This window comes from Argentina silus (genome assembly GCF_951799395.1).
Source record: "Argentina silus genome assembly, chromosome: 3".
NCBI classification, from domain to species: Eukaryota; Metazoa; Chordata; class Actinopteri; order Argentiniformes; family Argentinidae; genus Argentina; species Argentina silus.
This window is the reverse complement of record NC_139657.1, coordinates 6,301,941-6,327,155: the sequence shown is the minus strand read 5'-3', so window position 1 is coordinate 6,327,155 and position 25,215 is coordinate 6,301,941.

Below are 25,215 nucleotides of genomic sequence, written 5' to 3'. Positions count from 1 at the left end.
TCCCTTCATCTTCTCCACCTGCGCGATCTACACACCTGCTGGCCATCTACTCATCTACACACCTGCTGGCCATCTACTCATCTACACACCTGCTGGCCATCTACTCATCTACACACCTGCTGGCCATCTACTCATCTACACACCTGCTGGCCATCTACTCATCTACACACCTGCTGGCCATCTACTCATCTACACACCTGCTGGCCATCTACTCATCTACACACCTGCTGGCCATCTACTCATCTACACACCTGCTGGCCAGCTACTCATCTCCGTGTTGTACTTAAACCCTGGCTTCCCATCCACTCATCGGCAGATCGTTATTCAGTGTTTCTACACATTCGTCTCGCTTCTCGGCCTCTTTAGTATTCTAGATACTAGTCCTTGTGTTTGTTCTCTGTTTTTGATTGTCTTTCCTTTATTCCCCAGAAACCCTACCCGGCTATTCACCTGTCTACCTGTCCGCCTGTCAACCTGCCTATTCACCTGTCTACCTGTCCGCCTGTCAACCTGCCTACCCGCCTGACCTGCCTGCCTAGCCTACCTGCGCTGCCTACCATATCTGCCCTACGTGGCTGCCTGCCCTGTCTGTCTGCCTGCCCTACCTGCCTGCCTGCCCTACCCCATCTGTCATTTTCCCCTGCTTGTCCCATTCCCAGCCCCTGTTATTAAAAACCTTATTATTTTATCTTTGTGTCCTGACTCTGTGTTCACACTTGGGTTCATTAGATCTGACCATAAATTTTTTTTAGACATGGAGACATGAAGACAACAGTGGCCTTAACCCTCCCGCCTCCCCCCTCCAACCCACCCTCCCACCCCTCACCACAAGGCTTCGTAAAACAGCAAAAAAAATAAATGAAAAAAAAGAAATAAATACATTAGCAAATTATTTTTTTAAAACACAGATTGTTGGACTGTTAAACAACTAAATGAAATAGGCCTACCCAGGTGATATTGCCTTGAATTGCCTTGATCTGCCGTCTTGGAGACTGGTGCGTACTTGGAGGCCGACAAATGCTCACTGTTCATGTTTCTATCTCGTTGTGGAAGGCTACATCAATTTTAGCGACACAAGTGGATACATTCCAATCACAATCAATTTTACTTTTAAATGAATGATATATAGCTATTGGTTCATGAAAAATATAAGTAATAAATCCCTCATGAGTTTAGATTAACTGTCTTACCCCTCATCAGAACCCAAAATATAAGCTTGCATCTTGCATACTCCACCTTTAACACCTATTTTGTCTTGTCTTGTCTGGATTGCTGTGTATGTCGGTGAATGTGCAGTACTGTAGAGCTCCCCACCATGCTGTTCTGAGAACAAATTCCACCAACCTTGTTTGTGTGGCAATAAAAGGATCTTCTATCTTGTGTACATGCTGTAGTGTGGGATGTGCCAAACAGGTCAGAACAATACAATACATCAAACAGAGGACTCCTCATTTATCCTCAGGGATCCCATGTTCTATTTGAAGAATTCCAATGATTGAGTGTATTCTCTTTTATTTTCTAGTCATTTTGTAAACGTCTTTGTCTTTGTGGACGAGGAAACAAGAGTGAGAAGAAGTTTGAGGTCAACAGTACCTTCAAAGACAGAAGTTATACTGTAGGGACTACTTTGTTCTTGAAACTAAAGTGTACCTGTTTGGTGTGTGTGTGTGTGTGTGTGTATGTGTGTGTGTGTGTGTGTGTGTGTGTGTGTGTGTGTGTGTGTGTGTGTGTGTGTGTGTGCAGTGGTGTCTCTCCTCTCCGCTCACTGCAGTGACTGACATGAAGTAGGATGAAGATGTAAGGAAGCAGAACGGAAGAGAAGAAGAACAATCTCCAAAATAACGAATAGGTCAGTCAGACCTCAAAGAGTGACTTGAGTTGAGTGGCAGATGAGAGAGAGAGGGGGAGGGAGAGGGGGAGGGAGAGGGAGAGAGAAAGAGAAAGCTTGTTCTCCTTGGCTCATGTCCCAATCGTTATCCCAGCTGCAGTTCTGAGAGTTGGAGGAGCCTTCAGAGCATGAAATAACAACTCACTTTAATGTGTGCTCGCTAGTGCAAGACTGTCAATATGATATTGAGTGGCTTGTATCTACAGTGCCTTCTGAAAGTATTTAGACTCCTTCACTTTTTCCACATTTTGTTGTGTTATAGACTCAATTTAAAATGGATTAAATTAAAAGAATTTGTCATCAATCCACACACAATACCCCAGAATGACAAAGCGAAAACACATTTTTAGAAATGTCTGTACATTTATTAAAATGGAAATACAGAAATACCTCATGTACATAAGTATTCAGACCCTTTGCTATGACACTCTTAAAATTATCTAAAATGCTAAAATGTCATCAACAAATCACTCAATCAGTTGAATTGAATCCATCTTAATGCAAGGATAATAGTTAATGTCATTTTGGAATTAATATCTTAAAAAAGTGATGGGGTCTGAATACTTTCTGAAGGCACTGTATATGGGGTCCCTACAGTTGTGTCTCAGTTTTCATATAAAGTTGAATCTTTGAGTAATGTTACAGTGAGTTACATTACATTAATATTACATTTTACATTACATTTTACATTGATTGAAATGCCCCTGGTTAAAACTCTTGAAACATTACTTTAAAAGTTTGACTTGTGACTTGTTTTGCATCATTTTTGCATAACATCATATACAGAGGTTGTTCTTTGCTCAAAGAATAACATGTTCCTGCCTCACTGCATTGTATGTTAAACAGAACACTGCCCACACTGACGTTGGTCATTTATCATGTTGATGCTTCTGTAGATACTTGGCATTGGATGCGACTATTTGTCAATGTAAACACAAGTGCTTGTTCTCAGTCCAATGCTCTTATCTATATTTGTGTGTATGACACATACATTATGTCACACTTCAAGTGCAACAATGATGTCTTTACTAATTTCAGTGAGACATGCATGAAGTCACTCTATCTACAACACTCAATTTAATCCTTGCTTTAAGCGGAAAAACATACATGCCATAATAGGTGTTACTCAAAATCTCTTCCTTGAAGAGGTTCCTTTTAAACATCCGTTGTCACAAAATAGGGTTTAGTTGAATCACAGGCTAAGACATTTGGTTCAATGGTAGACAATGTAGCTGCTGTTCGCCCCCACACGAACAGAATGAGCTTTCATTCAATTCACTATTCTATCAAGTTCTGAAGGACTGAAAGCAGCTTACGAAGATGTTTGATTCCTCCGCCGCCTTCTGATTTGCCAAGCACCGATTAAGCACACAACACCATTGGAACAGATCCTCTCTCTGTGGAATGAATGCAAGCTCAAATTCTGTAAGCCAGAAAGTACCACAACTAGGCCTCATGGCCTCGGGGAGACCATGACATGGGCCAATTAAGGACAACATAAAACTTTTGATAACAATCAACAGCAACTCCTTCACACTGAACACAACCCCTAGACAATCTCTGAAGTTCTAGTGAAGTACACTACTGTATGCCCTCTAAAGGCCTTCCTACCAACAGGCCGCAGGATACGGTCTCAGCCCATTAGAAACCAGGCGAGGACTTGCTAGCTTTGTGCCAACATCTAGAAAGCCATTAAATGAGAAGGGCTGCGCTCTCATCTCCAAAGCTACCCAGCCTTTGATTAATTATTGCAACCTTTTATGCATTTTGTTGTAGTGGGTTGATGTAGATGTGTGTGATGAAAGGGGTGTGCTCTCTGTTCCCTCAGCCCTATGTTAGGTTTAGTTCTTGGCAGGTTAGCTTTAGTTGCTAGCAGGTTAGTTTAAATTGCTGGCAGATTATCTTAAATTGCTGGCAGATTATCTTAAATTGCATGTAAAACAATTAGTTAGGGGGTAAGACATGAACAATGAAAAATGACTTCCCAAAACTCCAAACGTTGTCAAGGGAACCTGATGCACAAATCTATTACGGAGTATGAATATCACGAAAGGTGATCATGAGTATCACCCGATTACGACAATCAAGTCATAATTATCCATCTTGCCTACACACCGCCATTCCTCCCCTTCCTACCATAGTTGGTGCAATGGTGCTTTACAAAGATTAAGATTTACATTTTCTTTATAATCTGGTAGTCCTTGTTGCACAAGCCTGTTTCTGTAGAATGAGGCAACTTGATGTACAGTATAAGTTCATAACCTGGTAATATATCGAAAAGGATAGCATGACAAGAGTGTCATAAATACCGTTGGATGACATTTTCCCGTAATCCAGCCTCCTTAACGTATCCTTAAGAATGCTTATGCTAGTGTGTACTTTGGCCTACTACAAAAAGCTATACTGTAATGGAAAATCTCTGGACTGTATTTGAACATTTTCACCACAATGATCCAATGCAGGAGGGATTAACAGAGATTAGCAATTGTTTATGTCAAGTGCAGTCACTCCACAATGTGCACTTGACATGTTATCACTTTTATTTGATGTATAATTGGACGGATTAATAAATCTTTAGCAATGTTAAAAGTTATTTAACGCCAGAAGCCCCGGGCCATCATTACTAACCAAAGTAGCCAGAGTGAGGTCCGGAGACCATTTCTTGACATTAGTGTAACAGTGTAATCATTAATTAGATCAATACCATGCAAATGTGGTGCATTACAAATTGAGGGTCGCTTTACTCTGTATCGCCCGCACTACAGAGGGCGGAAAGCTCCCGGTTCCGTTTCTGAAATCAACTTGTTTGCCAGGGAAATTGACGTGAAGAAATTGTCAATTTCTGCTTTTGCGGCCTTATTAGAACTGTAAGGTTTCATGGACCATACTGAGTGCTGTAACTGCCAGACACACACACAAACACAAACACACACACGGGAGAGCAAATTGTTTGCCTCATCCATTATCCACATCATTAGTCATTGACTTCTCACTGTCAATATTGTTGTCAACATCACTGGCCTTAACACAGACACATACTCTACCTTACATACACACACACACAGGAGGAGATATTATAGGATGATCATTGAAAACAGAAAAAAAAACAGTTGTACATGGTAAGGGAGGACACGTTAATCGCGACTTGGAAATGTTGGCTATCAAAAAAAGGTGTTGTGGTCATGAAAATGCAACGCTGTTATGTTAAAAGTAGACATTTAGGAAAAGTCAGGGAAGGATGGGAACATGGGTGTCACATCGTGCCCGTGGACCTCCGTTGGGACGACTAGTGTTAAAAAATGGTCCCTCTGCAGGACGCATGGTCCCAATACTGCACAACAATGACAGTTTTCTCCTTCATACCCCTCTGCATTTTAGTCATCACAGTCTACAGATTATTTGATTTTAACTTGAAAATGTTGGAAATGTTCTTTATCTTAATGCATCTTCTTAATCCAATTAGAATGGAAGCAGAAGCATTGGTTTCTTACCCATATGTTGTCCAATCATGCATTATATAGACCTCTCTCTGTGGTTGCTCTACAAAAGCATGTTCACAAGGGTTCTCTTTCAGTCAACTCGGTTTGACATCTCATACAGGGGTGCATATCCCATAGTGAGATGTCTCCTTCATCTCCTTCAGAGAACTGGGGTTACATAGCGTAACCCAAAGGTTTCTCTCCCTCTCCATTTTTCTCTTCAACATGATCCCCTACCTCTCATCCTTTCCTCTCATCCCCCTCTCACCCACTGAACACAGTGTGATTGTGAGGTTACATAAAGTAGGCCTGTGCCCAGTCAGACAAAGAGACACTTATGCTGTGGGAGGATCTCACATTATTCGGCCTCACAGTGCATCAATAAGGTTTGCCAGGCGTGAGTGCAACATGCTGTACAGAACAAAAGAAAGGGACACAGAAGGAGTCTTTTGTACAAAGGATACATCAAAGCAATTCAAGGCATATATGTTTGTCTGTTTTATCTTGTGCTGCCTTCTTGGCCAAGTCTCCCTTGAGAAACAGGTGGAAAGGAGTATACTATACATAACACATTCATAACATATATCTGACTGTAGCCTTCTGTGAAGTTGCGATTGGTAGCGCAGTGGTATTTTTGAGCATCTCAACAGAATGCAAAGGGAGGCAAAAGAGGCATGTCAGACATGATTGATGGCAGCTCAGGTGTGAGGCCTCAATGTCTGCTTTACTGCTTTATTTTCCCATCTCTGTTCATGTGGCAGCTGCAGTCAAGTGAAAAAGGAGGCCCTAACCCTAACCCTTAGGCACTCTGCTGGGAGATCCGTTTGTGATGGATACAAGAAAGTTGATTGATCATACTGAATGATATTCCTGAGAAGACTCATGACTCATGTCAGAAATTGTGGAGGATTAATGTGAAATTAGATGTTGAAAATGGGTTGAAATCTAACTGTTGAAACAACCTCAAAATTATGTATTTTCACCTTTCACATATGCCCCTGCAATGAACATGGTATCAACGTCTGAAATAGACATTGAATTAACAACAACATGTGTACTGGGATGCCATGCTTCCCTTAGATTGAAAGGTATCCTCATTTGTTCAGTAATGAAGAAAAGATGTTAGAACATAACACTTTCTGCATACAGTAAGCTAGTCACGACAGGCCCATATTGAAATATTTTGGGCCCACATCAAAATCAACACTTCAATACTTAAGAATGAATCAGTAGCAGAAACACCAGGCACATCAATCTGATAAAAACACAGTAGCTTAGTACAAAGCGGACCATACCCCTCGAACCCCCCTTATGGCTTATGCCCCTGGCTGCATCTCTATACTGTACAGTAGTTTGTTTTGCTGGCAGTGTCTCAAAGTGACCCCTGGTGTTTTGTTTTTGTTTTGATCATGGCATGTTAAAAATAAAAACGTTCAACTTTTTTTCTGGTGGTATTTATTGACTGCCTTTAGACTCTTTGTTTTACTACCCGGCCCCCTGTAGTCTCACATCAGATTCCCCTCAGCTTTTGAGTGTTCATCAATTGTAAGTAACTTTACCATGCGGTATCTTAAAACCTGTTATGTTGTGAAGGATATGTTAAGGATATGTTGTGAATCCTTTATTGCTTTGCAAGTCACTTTACTATAGGGGTGTGTATGTTTCATATGTATGTTATAGACAATGAAATGAGTGGGTATAAGTCATTTTGCCCTTAAGATGATGACTACACTCATTGCGCATGAATAATAATTATGAGGTCAGTTATGTGCAACATATACTTAGCGGCCACTTTATTAGGTACACCTTGCTAGTACCGGGTTGGATCCCCCTTTGCCTTCAGAACTGCCTTAATTCTTTGTGGCATAGATTCAACAAGGTGCTGGAAACGTTCCTCAGAGATTTTGGTCCAACTATCACAACTTATCTTTTCACATTCTACTTTCCTCAGGCGGAAGTACCATGTTGTTATGGTGTAAATTTAACAAAATCATCAAGTAACTTATGTTGATTACTCTTATGCATCAGAGTTGGAGAACCCTAGTCGGAACCACACATGCAATTTCTTCAGGTGCAATTTCACCCCAGATGATTGACGAACACCTTAGTGACAGTATCGTATTTCTCAGTATCTCTGGGATGTGGTGAAAGATCAACTACTGGACTAAAACAAACCAGGAAGCTGGCACTCACTCTCAGAGCCTACCTCAGTCAGAGTTTTGATGTCCTTTGATGCAAATGTACCTTGATGCTGGTGGTACACTGACAGGGTCTGTCCTCTCTGGATGCTACAGAATATGTGTGCATATGCCCTGCAGGCTGCTCCAACAAAACGGAGTTTATCTCTTGCCAAAGGCCATCTGGTTGGATATTAGATGAAAGTCAGGCTGTAAACCCTTTGAATCAGCCCTCTCCCCTCTCTTGCCCTCCCCTTCTTTCAGTCTGTCTCTCTCCCTCACACTCTGAGGCAGAAATCACTTTAGACACTTTTTCAAAAGCCAAGGCAGGACAGCACTCAGCTACTTTCAACAACCAGGATATGTTCGACAGGATAGTGACAAAGTGGACATATCATAGAAAGGGAATGTGTCTGTCTGCCCCCCCACCCCCCACCCCCCTACAGTGTGTCTTAAAGGAGCAGGATGTATGTAACATTTTAGCTTTAAAAAGCTCTAAATGCTCATGATGAATCGATGGCAAGAAGAGAATGAGATTCAGGGAGGGAGAAATGGAACATTGAACAATGTACTGTAGTGGTCTCTAAAATATCGTGTCAGGTTTGAGCACTGAAACAAATGTGTAATGTTGGTTGTTAAGAAGGATATGCACATATCTGCTGCTATAATTAACATAGCATAGCATTATGTAAAGGGCAGCAAAACTGAAAACTTTCTGTACCTTTAAAAAGCTGTACATGTTACTGCACTTGAGGTACATTGTATTTCATAACACAATTGTGGTTTAATTTTCTTAAAATAAACTCAATACACTTCATTGATTCTTTTCAATACTTTAACTCCATTGGAAAGATTTCTGCACTTAGACTCAAGGTTTTCTGTTGTCTGAAAGAAAGAAAATGTCCTCTTTTTGTCAGGTATTAAGCATAGCAGTGGAGTGTGGAAAAAAATGTACCATGCATTGTTGTGTGTGTGTGTGTGTGTGTGTGTGTGTGTGTGTGTGTGTGTGTGTGTGTGTGTGTGTGTGTGTGTGTGTGTGTGTGTGTGTGTGTGTCCGTATGTTCTGTTGCATCTTGTGAATTTTCTTTTGTCATGGCTTCAGTGCTGATTTAACCCCTTACTGTCTGGAGAGTAGCAGAATTCCAATCCAATTAATTCACAATTTGATAAAAACCATTGATCCATTTAATCATTGATCCATTCAATCTCAATTTCAATGTCCACTGCCTCTAAACCCCTTAAATTGACCACTCAAGAAAGATAACTCAATAAGCAACACCTGTTTCATTGCTGTAATATGTCATATGTGCACAAGATTTGTAACAGTGTGCACAACAATGAATAAGACCAGCTAAGCAGAAATGCTAAGGTGCATTTATGAATTCTATTACTTTTACTCAATTTCATGGTTGACAGTTGGAAGTTATGGATGAGTTGCCATGGGCACTGAGGGGGCTGCTGAAGCGGCGGAGGCAACAAACGTTTTCTCTTTTGTGGCATGTCACGAAAATCACCTTTGTTCTGCGGCCTTCCATTTCATGTCTGAGCATTTGGAATTATTCTTTTGGAATGAGATGCAGGCAGTCAGTCTCCCCCTTTCTATTCCTCTCCCTCTGTCTCTCTCTTTCTGAAGTTCTAGGGCCCTCTCTCTCTCTCTCTCCCCTATCTCTCTTTCCCTCCCACTAGCTCCCTCTCTCTCTCCCTCTCTCTCTCTCCTTCTCAAGCTATAGCTCCTTCGCTCCCTCTCTTAGTTATTCCACCATTATGTGCTCTAGGGCTTGTAATTACAGTAGCTTGTCCCTTATGATCCCAAAAAAAATTTGTCTCCACGGTTTTCATCAATAATAGTCCATGTGTCTGGTATAAGTGGCCAAAACATTAATGATAGCCCCTTTCCGTGGATTGGTGGATCATGACAACAGTGTTCTTGCTTGACTGCCCCTCATTCTGTACCAAAGCTTGTTAGGTTGGGACTGCATATAGCCCAGAAGGCAAACTACCATCAGTTACTTCAATTTATGATTCTCTGCTCATAGTTATTTCCCAAAAGTCCCATGAATGGCTTGAATCGGTTATATCAAAAAAGATTACAGTCACAATCATAAAATAATGAATGTTTAATTAACCACGCTACAAAACAGCCTCCTTCAATCTTATCTCATCATAAAAATAATGTGTAACTGGAATTTGCATGCCAGCTGCTCTCATTCTGTACTCTGTGTACCATTTCAAGAGTGAAAATGACATCCCAAAATCCATCAGGAATTGACGAGTGTCTCTTGTCCCAAAAACAGTATTAGTGATATCACACTTATTTTCTCCTCTCATTCACTCTCTCACACCCACCCAGCAGTAGGGGGACTGTCTGCTAGCTAGCTACAGTCAGGCTGGCATCAGCCACGGCAGCCCTATCCCCTGAAGAAATCTGTTGTCGCGTCAGTGGTCCTTGCTATCTCATCACATCACTTTTCCGGAGCCTACGTTGCTCTCTCACCTGCCAGGGAAATGTCAGTAAAATGCCACGGCAGAGTTTGGAGGCTGTCCGCCATACTGTTGCTGTTATTCCCTCTATGCTAATGCCAGCGACCCTGGCAAGCCTCGTTCCCTGTAGACGAGGCATCAGAGGGGACAGAGACCGCTAGAGACGAGCTAAATCAGCTTCTGTCAACCTTGAATTAACAACTTGTGAGGCAGTGGGGCAGAATAATATCAGAGGTTCAAGAGGACAGAGATGTCTAGCATTCTCCCAGTCGAGCATTTCCACTCCCTAGCTCTCTACCACAGTATTGCTAGTCTGTCATAGAGACACATGTGCTGGTAAGGTTTAATATAAAAGCCTCACACATATCATAGAAAAAACATGGATATGATTTAGAAATATGTGTGTTTTGAGATATGCATTGTGCTGCGTGCTTTGCAATGTTCCACCAACAGAGAAATACAATAGGGAAAAAATGTCATTAATTCAACAGAATAAATGGCATTTGGATTCTGACGGCGTTTCTTTGTTGTTGAATATATATATATATATAAAATTATATATATATATATATATATATATATATATATATATATATATATATATAATGATAAAAACAAATAATCACAAAACACTTTCTCACAGGAGACAATGTGATGTTTTTTTTACAGCCTTGACGGTGAAGCTCACCAGCCTTTATAAGGAAATGACAGGACCTACAGTACAACAATAAACCATAGCAAAACTGGCACACAATGGCCAAATCATGTTATTAAACACAAAATCTTCAGGCGGTCTCAAAGCAATAACGCAGCCTTGACAGAGGACACAGAGAATAACCTTTCTCTCCCCAACCCTTCTTTATTTGTTAGTGCATGGCAAGAATAACATTTTCAGTTCAAATACGTACTGTACAGCAGCACATATGCCGCTATCATTTATTATTATGATCATAGTCTTTCATTATCTACTGTATCACCAACTGAAAAGATTCCTTACAGAAGACACAGTAGTCAACAGTATAGGGCTTCGTTCTTCATCAATGTTACTCATCATTTTTTGGGTCAAGAGAGAGCTGATCATGACTCATTAATGTCCCTGCATCATTATCTGGTACTGAAACTGTAATTTACAGGCTGGGGGTATGATTCATTGTTCATCTGACAGGATACAATAATACCCATCACAGACTGAGCTGAGTGGGGCCATATTTCACACTCGCAGGCCAACCAGAGACTCACTGGCATTTATCTCCTGCCCCTCTTGAACCCATGTCTCTAATTAAATTGGCTCCACTAATCCACACAGGAGTTCAGGCCTGGATTTCCCGAATAACGCCCCTGCGGATTTGGAGTGTGTGAGACCGTGCTGCTAATGGTCTGTGTCCTGCTGTATTATGTGTCTGTATGTGTACGCAGCAGGCCGCCATTGTGTAATCCAGGGACAGCCCCTGGATTAAGACATGAAAAGACATGTAACTGCAGAAATGATGGTTCTGGCTGACTCTTAGAACTCAGAGTTCTACTGTATATGGAACCAAAAAAAGGTTCTATGCTTTATAGGTTGTTGTCATTAAAACGTCATAATAGGGTGTGGACATTTGAATTTTCATCTATGGCAGCTTTCTCTTGTCCACTCACCATGTAAAACTCTGCTCAATCAAACATTTTTCTATCATAAATGGAGACATGATTTGATATTTGGTTAATGTTTAAATAAAAGTGTACCAGCCAATGCTGAATGACAAATCGTCTATTGACAGTTGAAGTAAATTTTTTCTGTCAAACAGCAGAGAGATGCATTATGCAAACCTGGTCCACCACCATTATCTGCCTAAACCTAAACCATGCTAACAGTAAGGGTGTGCAGTAAACATGAGATGAGGTTTCCAGTATCTGTAACTATCTCATGGAACTATACATGGAAATAAACATGAGAACTGGCTGAGCGGGTGGCTCTCTCAACTCTAGCAGAGATTTGGTTAGTTGTTGCGAATGTATTTATTTCCCGACAGATCGAAGAGGTAAGAAGTGGCACCTTGATGACATGGTTTTATAAATGACTTTGTTGCACCTTTTTTTCTAAGAATATAGCCTACAAAGCCTGAACTGCAATCTGTGGGAGTAATAGGGGGGTGGGCAACAATAGGAGGCACCTTGCCCCTCTCTCTAATGGCAGGAAGTATTAATTGAATGCCTTAGAACTAAGCTTGGCTGGCTCATTTTCTCCATATAATGTTCTCTTTCTCTCTCTCTCTCTCTCCCTCTCTCTCTACAGAGGGCATGTTGACCTTGCGTGCATCTCGATGAGTTTAATGCCCTAAGAAAGGTTATTGTGAGGTGGGAGATTTCTAAAAGTACCAGCATTGGATTCATTACTCCGGTGGTTTGAGTTGAATTTGGGATGACATTTAGGTTGGTCTTTTCTGTATGTTTATTTTGGGCTACGTAAATCCAGAACACACGCTTTGGCACACACACGCACAGACACACACAGACACACACCCACACACAGACGCACACGCACACGCACATGGACACAGACACACACACACACACTATGCATCATCCAATTTTACCTCTGCTTGCAGCGAATAACTTTCACCCTGTTGAGAACTCATATGGTATAACTTAATTTTATTCTGTCCCCCGTAGGCCACATATCATTTACATACCCCTCTATATGATGTGGAACTGTCGTCTGTTAAACGCTAGTGATTGCAGATGCGCCCACACAGAAAGTAGAAATGATTGTTTCGCACAGTTATTTTAATATTGACATTATGCCTCACAACTGTTAAGCACTTTTGAACAGATGGATAACAGACAAAAGAATAAATAATAGTAATTTTCTCTTTTCTTTTTCAAAGCATTATATAAAAGATTACACACTACAGTATGGTCGGTGCTGTTTGCACATGATAATGATTTTGTTATGTCTGCTTTTATAGAACTGAAAATACATACTTATGTACTTTACTTTATTGGACATGATGGGCACAAAACAGACCTCGAAAAAATCATTCATATTTCAGACACACCCTCTAATTGCCACCACCAGCGCCCCGCACAGTGCCCGCGTTTGCGCTAAGACTGGTTTTTACCTTCTTCTTCTTTTTTACCTTATATATACTTATAGTTATTAGTGACATGGAAGACTTGTAGAGGGAAAAGCACACTTTCTAGCCGAGGTAGCCTAAGAGGCTGTGTCCACAAAAGGCACTGCAGACAAAAAGCAAGGCACGCTGCTTCTGTATCTGAAACAGCGGCCATCAAAGTGGATTGAAAAAGACGCGACAGTCGTTGCTAGGCTACCTGATGCAGTGCTTTAGCTGACAAGGGAGCTAGCAATGATTAGTAATTATGCTAACATGAACTTCATAGGCATTCCTATGCCATTAAGAGAGTAGCTTGCTAGTAGAGAGAGTGTTTGTTTCATACAAAAATAGTGTATATTTATTTCACAAACTTTCGCGGAAGACATGTTCCACTGAAGTAGCCACAATTTTGAATTTTCTGTTTGCCCTACCCCTCTATTGATGCAGGCGCTCCTTTCCAAAAGTCTATCAAAATTCAATATGAAGGCACCTGGAGTGCTCCGCAAAAAACAGCAACAAAAAAACGCTTTGGTGGAGGAGCTGTTCTTCCTTGCTATTAAATACAACTGGTGAAAGGCGCTGGCGGATTGAAAAATGCATCTGGTGGACTCGGTCCCTAACAGAACTCTTGGGTAGCATTTCACCCTTGGTATGGTGTTAACGGACCCAAGTCACATATCAAAATGGCTGTCAAATAGAATCTAACATGTGTTGATGACACAAACCACAAATGCCTCAGATTTCTCATTGTTAGTTGGAGTCGTTGACCCTGGTACAACATACAACATACCCTACTTCCCAATGAACCAACCAGGAGGTGTGTATGGGAAAAAGCCCTGCTCAAAACACACACAGAGACAGATGGATGATAATTATAAAAGCATGGAGGATTGATGGGCGCCATCATAACCAAATCCCTGGATGGACCAATTAGTAAAGGGTTTGTTTGATGGTGGCCTCAGTCTGAGCTGAGACATTGGCATCTATTTGGGATGGGCAGAGTAAAAAAAGCGAATGCTTTTGAGAGCACGAGATGAAGAGGGGGTTGTGTTAAGTCTTTGAGATCTACTCTTCTGCTAATGAGTTGCGAAGCTAAGTGTCACTCTTATGGCAACCGGCTTGTTATCATGAGCATGTCAGTTACAATGATGATGACGACAACACGGCTGAGTGAGCAATTATCATGGTGACGAAGATGATTAGAAAGATACTGATGGAGCCGGCGATTGCGTCAGCACAACGATGATGTCAGCGATGATTCTGATATACGCCTTTTTTCAGCACCATCCCTCCTCAGAAAACCAACTGCAGAGGCTGTGCGCAACAAGTCCAGACTAAGACACCCCATGAACCAACCAGAGAACGGAGGTGGAAATGGCTGGCATGCATCCTGTGTATAGACGTGCAGGGCCAGGCTGTGTTTTTGTATAATAGATCAATCTGCTGTGTTTGTGGAGAGAGGACGAGGCTGCAAATCCGATTGCTCTGATGTCTTTCCCAGACATTCCCCTCTTTTCCAGGGCCAAGGGGACCTCTTAGCAGGAAAAATGCAGTAACGGCTGGTGGAGTTAAAAGGCCTGACTTGCAAGGAAGGAAGGTGACACCAAGAGGCTGAACAAGCTTATTAGGAAAGCTGGTTCTGTCCTCTGTGTCACCCTGGACACTGTGAAGGAGGTGGCCAATAGGAGGATGAGGACCAAACTCCTGGCAATCATGGATTATCTATGTGTGGTGCCATTTAAGAGTCATGGTATAGAACCTTTTTTATGTCTAAAGAACCTTAGGTGGTTCTCTTTGATAATCTGAATAACCTTAAATTGTTCTGTTTTAAAGTCAAAGGAACCTTACATGGAACCTTACACCAACAAAACACATGCATGAACATGAGCACAGATGTAATACAGTTTGTATCAAACATGAACCAACATCACAGGTACATCGGTTCGTGAAATAATGCAATACACAACACAAAGAATGGACATTCACAATTGCCCACAATTTCTGAGCAACAGGAGGGAGCAATGTAGCAAGTTTGCTGGGGAATTGTGAATGTCAGTTCTTTATGTTGTAATATCTCACTAAGCTCCAAATATCACCTTCTTGGTGAAACAGGTTCCTAAAGAACCACCTTGATGAAATGGTTCTATAAATGACTTTGTTGATCTTACACATTGAGGTGGTTCATTCAGGGCACAGAGTGTGACCCTTTTTTCCCCCACATATGCCTTTTTGAGTCACTAGCTTACTGTGACAATGGCTCTACTTTCCGCCCATCCCTTGACTCTATATGAATTCACATTTGTGTATAACACAAATACTGTCTGATATCAGCTAGTAGCCTGCCCTTGGAAAAAACCATTGAACCGCCCCCCTCATCCATTGTGTGAAGGCTTTCTCCACAGATCAGATTCTCAAAGCCTTTACAGATGGACTAGAGACATACTGTAGAAACCTTGAAAAGTGAGAGAGAGAAAAAACTCGCTGTGCTGTAGATGAAATCGGTTAAACTGGTTTTGAAAAGTAGTACAAAAGCCCCACATTCCCTTCCTGTACAGTTATCTCTCTGTACTCTGATCACCCAGGGCTGCTGCTCTCATACATCAAACAGATACAGTATCACTCCTGTGCCTCTGAGGCCTTCTCAAGGAGGAGTGGAGGTCCTACAGCAAAGGCCCTGTGCCACTCACAGGGCAACCAGGCCTCCCATCCACCCCTGCCTCTCCTTTTCACAACCAGGTGGAGAGAACCACCCTGCCTCCACAATAACAAGGCTGCCTCGGTCTCAGCCAATAATGGGCACGCGACCCAAGTCGCCAACCAATAAAGTGCAAGCAGCTAGGACCATCGACCAATAGATTTCATGTGCTGTGAAGTCTTCACCCAATTGAAATACATACTGTGCAGTGCAGTAGTGTACCACCCAAGCTGATGGAGGGTATGCTAGTGAATGTGTCAATGTTTATGCATCCTCATAATCCAGAAGTGGGTGAGGCAAATATAATGTACATGAAGCTGCCATTATTAAAAAGTAGCCATAAAGGTCTGCAGAGCTGTGCAAAAGCATTGTACATTGGAACAAAGCAGTGACTCTTTGACTCTCACAACTGAACGTGCGTGTGTGCGTGTGTGTGTGTGTGTGTGTGTGTGTGTGTGTGTTTGTGTGTGACTGCCTGTAAGTGAGCCAAGAAGCCAGAAAAGCCTCAGTATTATCCAATGCAGAACTGACAATCACAGCTAGTGCAGACATTGGCCAAAAGCTCTCCACTCCAGGGTGGAGGAGGCCTCATATTGTATCAATAAACTGCAACAAATAATCCCTTGACTGTGGCTCTCTGCAATCCTGTAAGCCTCTCTGTTCTATGCATGTACCAAAGAGAGAGAGAGATAGAGAGAGAGAGAGAGAGAGAGAAAGATAGAGCAGAGAGGGATGGGGTGAGAGAGGGGGAGCTTATCAATGAGGGAAAGACTGGAAAAGGGAATATATGAAAGAGAGAAGAGAAAGAAAAGGAGAAAGAGAAAGCACAGTGAAAGGTTGTGTCTGTGTGGAGAGAGAGAGAGAGAGTGCATGCATGATGCAGTGAGAAAGGGATGACTTGCACAGAGAGCTGGTGAAGGGAGGGAATGAGGGAGGGAAATGGAGGGAGGCACAGCAAAAGATGGATTACATGCACAGAAAGATGATGCAGGAGGAGGTACAGTAAAGAGGGTAGTAAATAATTAATAATAAAACAATTCAATATATCGAGTGAAGAAGATGTTGCATTATCAAAACAGTCTTATGATCGATGTATAGAAGGTCTCCCTCTCTCCCAGCTTCCAATTCTCAAAATCACTGGTGTGCTCTATCGCCTTGATTAGAATGAATTGAGTGCACTGAACTCATTAGGCCTATATTTGCTAGTCTAATTGCGTAGTATCTGTTAACTACACAAGCCACACTCTTAGAACTAAGAATTACACATGGAATCAAAAAAGGTTATATGGTTTGATGCAAATTAAGCAGCCCTAAAAGTTGTAAATAGAATCAGTTGAAATGGTGATGAAATTAACCATAGGCGTCCCCTGAAATGGTTCTATTTGACAGTGTAAAGAACCTTATATGGTTCTGTTTAGACATTTTTAACGGTTTTATATAGCACTTCTAGGGGTGCCTTACACAGTATGTATCAAAGCATAGAGCCTTTTTTACTTTCATATAGAACTATTAGTTCTAAGCATGTATATAATCAAATGTAGACAATTCACTTAGCCAACATAAATTATGCAATGAAACATACACCTCATGTACTCATGTACTCATTGTTTAGTTAATTAAGCACTGCAGTGGCTGGCATCATGGAAAGGCTGTTGTCATTATACAGTGTTCTCTCTCATTGACCTCTGTCTCAAGGAAGCTTGGCTGAGAAAGGCACCCAACAGCTGACATAATATCTGGCAGTTACATTTAATGCTTTTAGTTTCGCCAAAAGCTTACCTCACCCAGGAGCTGTGCCTACCAACATATATATGGTCAGATAAGGACCTATTAGGATTATAGTGGCTTGAGAGACTGCCTGTCTGCTACAGTATGTGTGGCTCTTCCCTCAGATCCCAACTGTATCTCATATTCTCTCTCTCTCTCTCTCTCTCTCTCTCTCTCTCTCTCTCTGTGTGTGTGTGTGTGTGTGTGTGTGAGGTGTTTAGAAGAAAGCTTATTTATTCTTCATAAATTATTAACAAATTGATAACACACGAGGTGGATCTTGTATTTTGTACCTCCCTGTGGAACTCACTGATACATTGTGATACCACACTGACATCTAGTGGAGAGCTGTTAGTACTACGCCAGATAGGTAAAATATTTATTAGGTCTCATGGACAAATGTTGTTCTTCTAATGATCTGATGTCAGAATCAGAATCAGAATTATTCTATTTGGCCAAGTATATTTGCACATAGAGGACATTGACTTGGTGAGGTTGGTGCATGGACATAAAAAACAAATAGCAAATATTGACAAGACATTTGTGTGGTATCAGTTGGGTTTCTCACTATGTTTTCATTGACATTTTGATATGATTCAGAGTGTCTCGTCTTAGATATTCTAACACAATGTAAAGGAAGCAAGGAAAGAGGATGTGAACAATAGAGGAGAGTTTATTGGTACCAAATCCATAGTGTTTGTTTGTTCCTATCCTTATGGTAATTGATCAGTTATACACACACCTGGTTACCAAAATATAATCATGTTTATGAAAGGCAAGGACTAAAACCGACTACACTGCAGGCATTGACGACTGGAGTTGTACAGTAGCCTCCTAGTACCATTCATCAGATAATTCAAAGAGTATATTTGAGGTGGGAACTGAAGTTTGCAAGTGGCCACCTTTGAGGTGTCAATAATGAGAGATGTAGGTTGCATCCCATTAGCCTGTCCTCTATTCCTTGCATCCTCTCCCCATACTTCCTTCTTAAAATGCATAGAATGAGAATATCTATGGGGAGGGACCTTGGATCTCCTTTTTTAGGCATTTTAGGAAGGAAGCAAGGAGAGAGGATGCAAGGAATAGACTATCAGGACGCACCTACAGTGTCCATCACAACCAGTGGAGAGTCTTCTCATCTGAGGCTGATGCTGAATTCCAAATGGGCCCCTAGACCCTATCCTATTTACACTCCTGTAGATCGAACAGGATTGGATAGGTGTTAGCAATATGGCTGAAATATCACCATATTAATCCCTAATATCACATATATTTGGGATTCAGCATAAGGGTGGACTTCGTCTGCATCTCAATTCTCCACCCACTGCTTGAAGTGCACTTCCCAACATGGATTAAAAAGCATAGGATGGGTTTTCCAACTCGTCCCTTACGTCAGTCCATTCCTTCATAAATCTCTGCTGGGAACTGCACAAGTGCACACTTCAGGGGAATGATGGACAAAGTGGGATGCAACATCTATCCCAGATCAGTGGGAATAGCAAAGGGGGGGGAGACATCTCCATGGCAACCAAAGCCCTGTTCCACCGCCTTGTCAGCAGAGGGGGTTAGAGGCCCCCTAAGAACAGAGATGAACGGACAGCCAGCAGAAGCCCAAGTCAAAGAAGAGGAAGACCAAACATAGAGTGGAAATGTAGTTTTTAATGACTGGAGTGTTTTGTTAGAAGAGTGTGTTGCTACAGTACACATATTGTTCAATTACATCCCCTTTATCTATAGATATTGTTAGAAAGAAGATAACATGTTGATATGTCCATATTTTTAAGAGAATAACTTAATATTTTGGGGGGTGTCCTAACTTTTTCTCATGACTGTACTGTATTTGTTGTGACGGGGGCCTTAGGGCTGTCAGGAAATGACTCTGACAAGGCCAGCGGAGAGTGTGGTTTGGTCTGTAGTAGTTCTGGGGAAGGGGGAACTGTGAGAAACAGAAGCGTCTGTGAGAAAGGGGGGAGAGGAAGTGCAGTATTCAAAAGAGAACCAGCCAGCAGAGTGAGAGAGGGATTGTGTCTCAGTAGCACAGGAGGAAAAAAAGGAAGAACGAGGGAGTAAATGAGGCAGAATTGAAAGTCGTGGGTGCACATAGAGACAGGTGTGCACCCACAGTGACTTTGAACAACCATCCCTTTATAATGGTCTGCAGTAGGGACGCTTGTGTGTTTGTGTGTGTGTGTGTGTGTGTGTGTGTGTGTGTGTGTGTGTGTGTGTGTGTGCATGCTTGCGTGCGTCAGTGCGTGTGTGCGTGTGTGAGAGAGGAATATATTTTCAATTTTCCAGTGTTTACCAAGAATCTGTACCCCTTAAAAAGAAAGTTGTTTTCCAGGACTTTAATGATAACTTTCTAGCAGTCCTGATAGGGACATTTCCGAGACAGAGAGAGGCCAAGGAAAGCACTAATTCTAGATAACTGACTTGTGTCTATTTGTACCCTTTTCAGAGAAGTGGAACCATTTGTCTCTGTTGACCACAGATAAACACACGTACTGTATACAGAGGAGGCTGGTGGAGGTAGAAATCGGAGAGCGCATTGTAATGCATGAGATGGAATGAGGAATGATGTCAGACACATGTGTTTGATACCATTCTTCATTGTAATGCATGGAATGGAATGATACCATTCCATTCCATGCATTACAATGAGCCTGTCTACATTGTCTGCCTCCACCAGCCTCTCCTGGTATCCATCTACACATTCTGTCTGTCACTTTAGTGACAGAGGCGCTGATGAACCACTAGATTATGGTTGTTAATGTTACTATTTGTAGGAGTAATTGTTTCCATGCTGGAGAGCATGTATTGACCATCTTAGGTTACTGATCAGAGTGGACTACTGTACCAAACCTCACTATTCGGCCGCAATCTGAATCATTATGAAATCCCGGCTTGTAGTCTATTAAACAAGCAACCAGGTAAGACTTACTCTTTGTCTGTGTTGACAGTCGCTCAGAGTAAACTATAGAAACTGTGTGTCTCTCAGGCAGCAACTTGTAGGTATATTAAATATGGACACATACAGTAGGTGTCATGGTGTTGCTATTTGTTGATTATTGAGAGATGCTGAGATACATGAAAAGAGTGGACTGATAGCATTTGCAGTTACATATAGTATTTCTTCATAGCATTAGTTGTTTTTACTCATAGTATTAGCACCCTATACTCAGTGCTAAAGGTGTATGGTATGATATAACAGGTTTGTGAAATGTACATGTTTGTAGAGACATGAGTGACATTTTCTTTTCTTTTTAAATGTTTTATAGGGTTCAAAGACTTTAAGCAATGCAACAGATAGCTTGGACTTCCCTAGTTTTCTGTGGTGAGTGAGCGCTCTGAATTCGAACCTGAGCTGGTTGTGAGCAAATACCTCTGTAAGCATTTTACTGTAATGACATGGATGTGTATATTTGTTAAGTGTTTGTCAGTAGGCACAAAATGTGCAGTACTTGTTTGTCCGTACAATATGAGTGTGTGTGTGTGTGTGTGTGTGTGTGTGTGTGTGTGTGTGTGTGTGTGTGTGTGTGTGTGTGTGTGTGTGTGTGTGTGTGTGTGTAAAGTATCCACAGTGTGTAGTGCTCTGGATTGTGCGGTGTTGACTGGCCCAGCCCAGAGAGTCCTGCAAGGATCTGATGTCCATCTGTCCTGTGGGTTCAGTCTATGTTTGAAACCCCAGGATCGTTACAAAGTCCATGTGGAGTGGTTCAAGGTAACCACTCCAAAACACTTCACAATGATGCTGTATAGTATATGCTGCCCTACTTTGACAGATATGGGAATTATGTCTCTTTAGGAGATGAAGGTCTAAATACATTAATTTCCAATGATAAATCAATCATAAGATAATTGCTGATAGCACAAGTAATGTGTTATCAGCAATTATCTTATGTTATAGATTGGCAAAATCTGAAATCCTGAGAGTATTCCAGGTTTCAGCTCATAGAAAATACAGAGGTTAAAAATAATCCCCTACGTATATGTGGGGCAAATCAATAGCATAAAGATTTGGAGACGATGTTGTATTGGTGGATAGAGTACAGTAAACATGTACAATGAATAAAGTTGTGTCCAACTCTTCATGCAAAATAACAGAGTGGAGAGAGTGACTCAACACTCATCCATTACTACCACAACGAGACATCGACCATGGAACCAAGAGTGGTTCTGGTTGGGGACATCTCTGCAGGTAATTTCTCAGTTCTCCTGAAGTCAGTCACTGTCCAGGACAATGGCAATTACCGGTGTCGCCTGCGTTTGCCTGATAGTCCGAGCATCTACAAGAATTGCACTCTACTCACAGTGGAAAATAAAACAGGTACAGCAACTGAACAACAATTGGCAAATTTGATAGGCGAAGCTTGTACTGTTTAGCAATGAAACCTACCTGGCAAGCCTACCTCACAACCATATGTTGGAGATCAGGCTGAAAAAGGAATGATATGAGTTGTACGTAATGTGAAATGTGTTGTCTAAAAATGTGTTGTGTCTAAGTTTAAAGAAGTTTCAATGTTCAGATAATTTAATAATCAATTATATTTCAATCATTGCAAACCGACTGAGATTCATCTTGTCTCCTTAGACACCCGTGTCAGTATGACCACATCTCATGACCCCGAGGTTCCACATCCTGATTGGCTCCTGCCTGTCTGCTGCGTGCTAGGACTGCTCTTCCTGATGGGCGGAGTCACACTCGGAGTATGGGCATGTCACAGGAGGTCCCCACGGCAACAAGATAACCAGAGGTGAGAAGAATCTGGGAGAGGCCGGAGGAGAGACAATGAGTGACAAGAGAATATTAGAAAAGTGTACAGTAAAAAAACAAAAAACATACAGTATAACGTGAATATTACTCTTAAAAGTATGGGCATACAAACAACAAATTAAGGCAAGCATACGCACACTAAAATACTTACTTAATTTACTTGAGCAAATGTGTTGAACATATCTAACCACTCTAGATTTTTTTTATTGTACCTTGTCTTTAACAATGTTTTTGAGAAAATGGTGATTATTCAACCTGAGGTTTTAGTAAACAATCTGAAAATGCATTGCACATCATACAAACAGTAGTCGCAGTATTCTTAACCCCTGTTGGATTATGTTTTATCTATTAGAAATACTGTATTATGGTTAAGATGGCTGACTTTGATAACTTTTGGCAATTCTTTGCTTCTGCAAATTGGAGGCCATAAATATATCCACTGTCTTTTTCAGTCTTAGAGAGATGGACACAACAAGCATACAGAAGGCCAATGGAGACAAGGTACATGCCCCCCCCCCCCCCCCCCTCGTACTGCATTGAAGGCTTCATCCACTCTCATGACCCAGGGGTACCTCCATTTAACACACACTGTACTCCACCCTCTATCTCCTTCCGAAAAACAGGACACAAGCTGCTATGTCACCCTCCAGAGGCTCAGGGCCCCACCCCAACCCACAGACTCAAAGGAAGGCGAGAGCATTTATGTCACCATGGTGAATGCACTGTACCGTACAGAGGGGTTTTAATTAATCTGACATTAGGATTGCATTCAGTCATTTATTTTGCTCATGTATATCATTTCTATGAAAACTGGGCCTCATTTATCAACATGTTCCTAAATAATTAGTACATTTGTCGGTATCAAAAGCTCTCCTGAGAAACCTACTCCAGATTTATGAAACGTGTCCTCAGAAATTCTTCCTAAATCTTTAAGTGGTTTGATGAATCTCAACCATTCGGAAGTGGCGTGCACGATCGTGTCGCAGTTCATTACCTTATTAACATTCTCTGACCTACTCTATCAGTACCTTTGGACCACCATTGGTGGCAGCACTGCACCCAGTGTGAGACTGGGATATTTAGATTGTAATTGGTTTATTGAGTGCTGTTCGTCTGTTTTCGGATGCTTAAATAACGATAATGAATAAAACCTGAAAACAGATGGAACATGTTGCAGCTAAATAGGTAAAGTCAGTTTCATGTAACTATAGTTGAGCCGATAGGTAAACCCATCCTGAAAGTACAATAAAGCTAGTGCTTGAGACTTCTTTCCCAGGCAAGTGTATGGTGTATTTGTATGAGAGTAACTTCATCTCTCTCTTTCCTCTGTCCAGCATGGCACTCCTGCTGGGTCCCCATGTGTCCTCCCCCGCATTCACCACAGCAGGGGGATTCTACCAGAAGAGTGGCTACAGGAAAAGAGGCACCAACTACCGCAAATACCTCAACAACCTGAAACATCCCAAAGTCTTCAAATACCCCAACTACCCCAAATACCTCCAAAACCTCACACTCCCAAACCTCCAATTACCAAAGCTAACCCAGATGCCTCAGATGCCCCAGATGCCCCTCAAAGGGATATCTAAACCACTGTGAGTTCCTCAAATACCCCAACTGACCCAAACACCAAACATTTCCCTTTTTAAAGGTCCAGTATGTAGATTTCAGTATTTAAAATAGTGATAAAATAGTAAAATCATGTCCATGATAAATCAGTAGCGATCAAGGAATGAGTTTGCATGATGAATAACATTAAGTGAAGAACGCTGTTTTAGTCACAACAAACGTTTGGACATACCTTGCCAAGAGTGTGCAAAGCTGTCATCAAAGCAAAAGTTGGCTACTTTGAAGAATCTAAAATATAAAAAATATTCTGGTTTGTTTAACAATTTTTTGTTTACTACATAATTCCATATGTGGTCCTTCATAGTTTTGATGTCTTCAACATTAATCTATAATGTAGAAAATAATAAAAAATAAAGAAAAACCATTGAATGAGTAGGTGGGTCCAAACTTTTGACTGGTACTGTATATTCAAAATTCGGTAGAGCTTTTCACACCCATAGTGTTTTAATACAGTTTAATACAACTGTATGGCATAGGGGCATATTATAGACTGTATGAAATTGTAACAACATTTTCAGAAAGAGCAGAACCCTCTGTGTGATTAAGTTCTCATCAGTGTGAATTTGAGGTTACTGCCAAATGGTGTTGTTGCCAAATGTTCCCGTCCATTTTCTCAAAGGGCTAAAATGGACACACTTAGATCTGGCAAAGTGGCCAAAGCAGAGTTTTTGAGCCCTGTACACACTCATAATCATGGCTAGTGTAGTCTACAAGAGAGTAACCCAATGGGTCTTGTTGCTGTTGTTCTCATTGTTGTTGTTGTTGTTGTTGTTTGTATGGCACAAGTTCTACATACAAGTAACAAGATTCCATTTAATAATAATGCAACAACTCAACCCAGACAATATATGTATTGTGTTTTCATGACTTCGCCATTTTGATCTCACCTTATCTCTCACCTCATCTGTCTTTTTCTTGTATCTCTATTTCTATCTGTCCCTCCTCTCGTCCTCGCTCTGTTTCTGTCTCTTTCGAGCTCTTTCTCTCGTTGTGCATCATGGATAAAAAAAAGGGGTATTTTGTAATAAATTCAATCGCTTCCCTCCGACTCCTTCTGTATTGTCATCCTCATCCTTTCACCTTGCGATTCTCCAATTTTTTCCACCATCTATCTTTCTACCCCTCCATGCATAAACAACATCTGTATTAGAGCCTCCATCCTCCCTTGTTTTCTGCCTCGCTCTTTCTGTCTTGCTGTTCCTGCGCTTGCTATTGATGAACAGTAGGGAGGGGAAG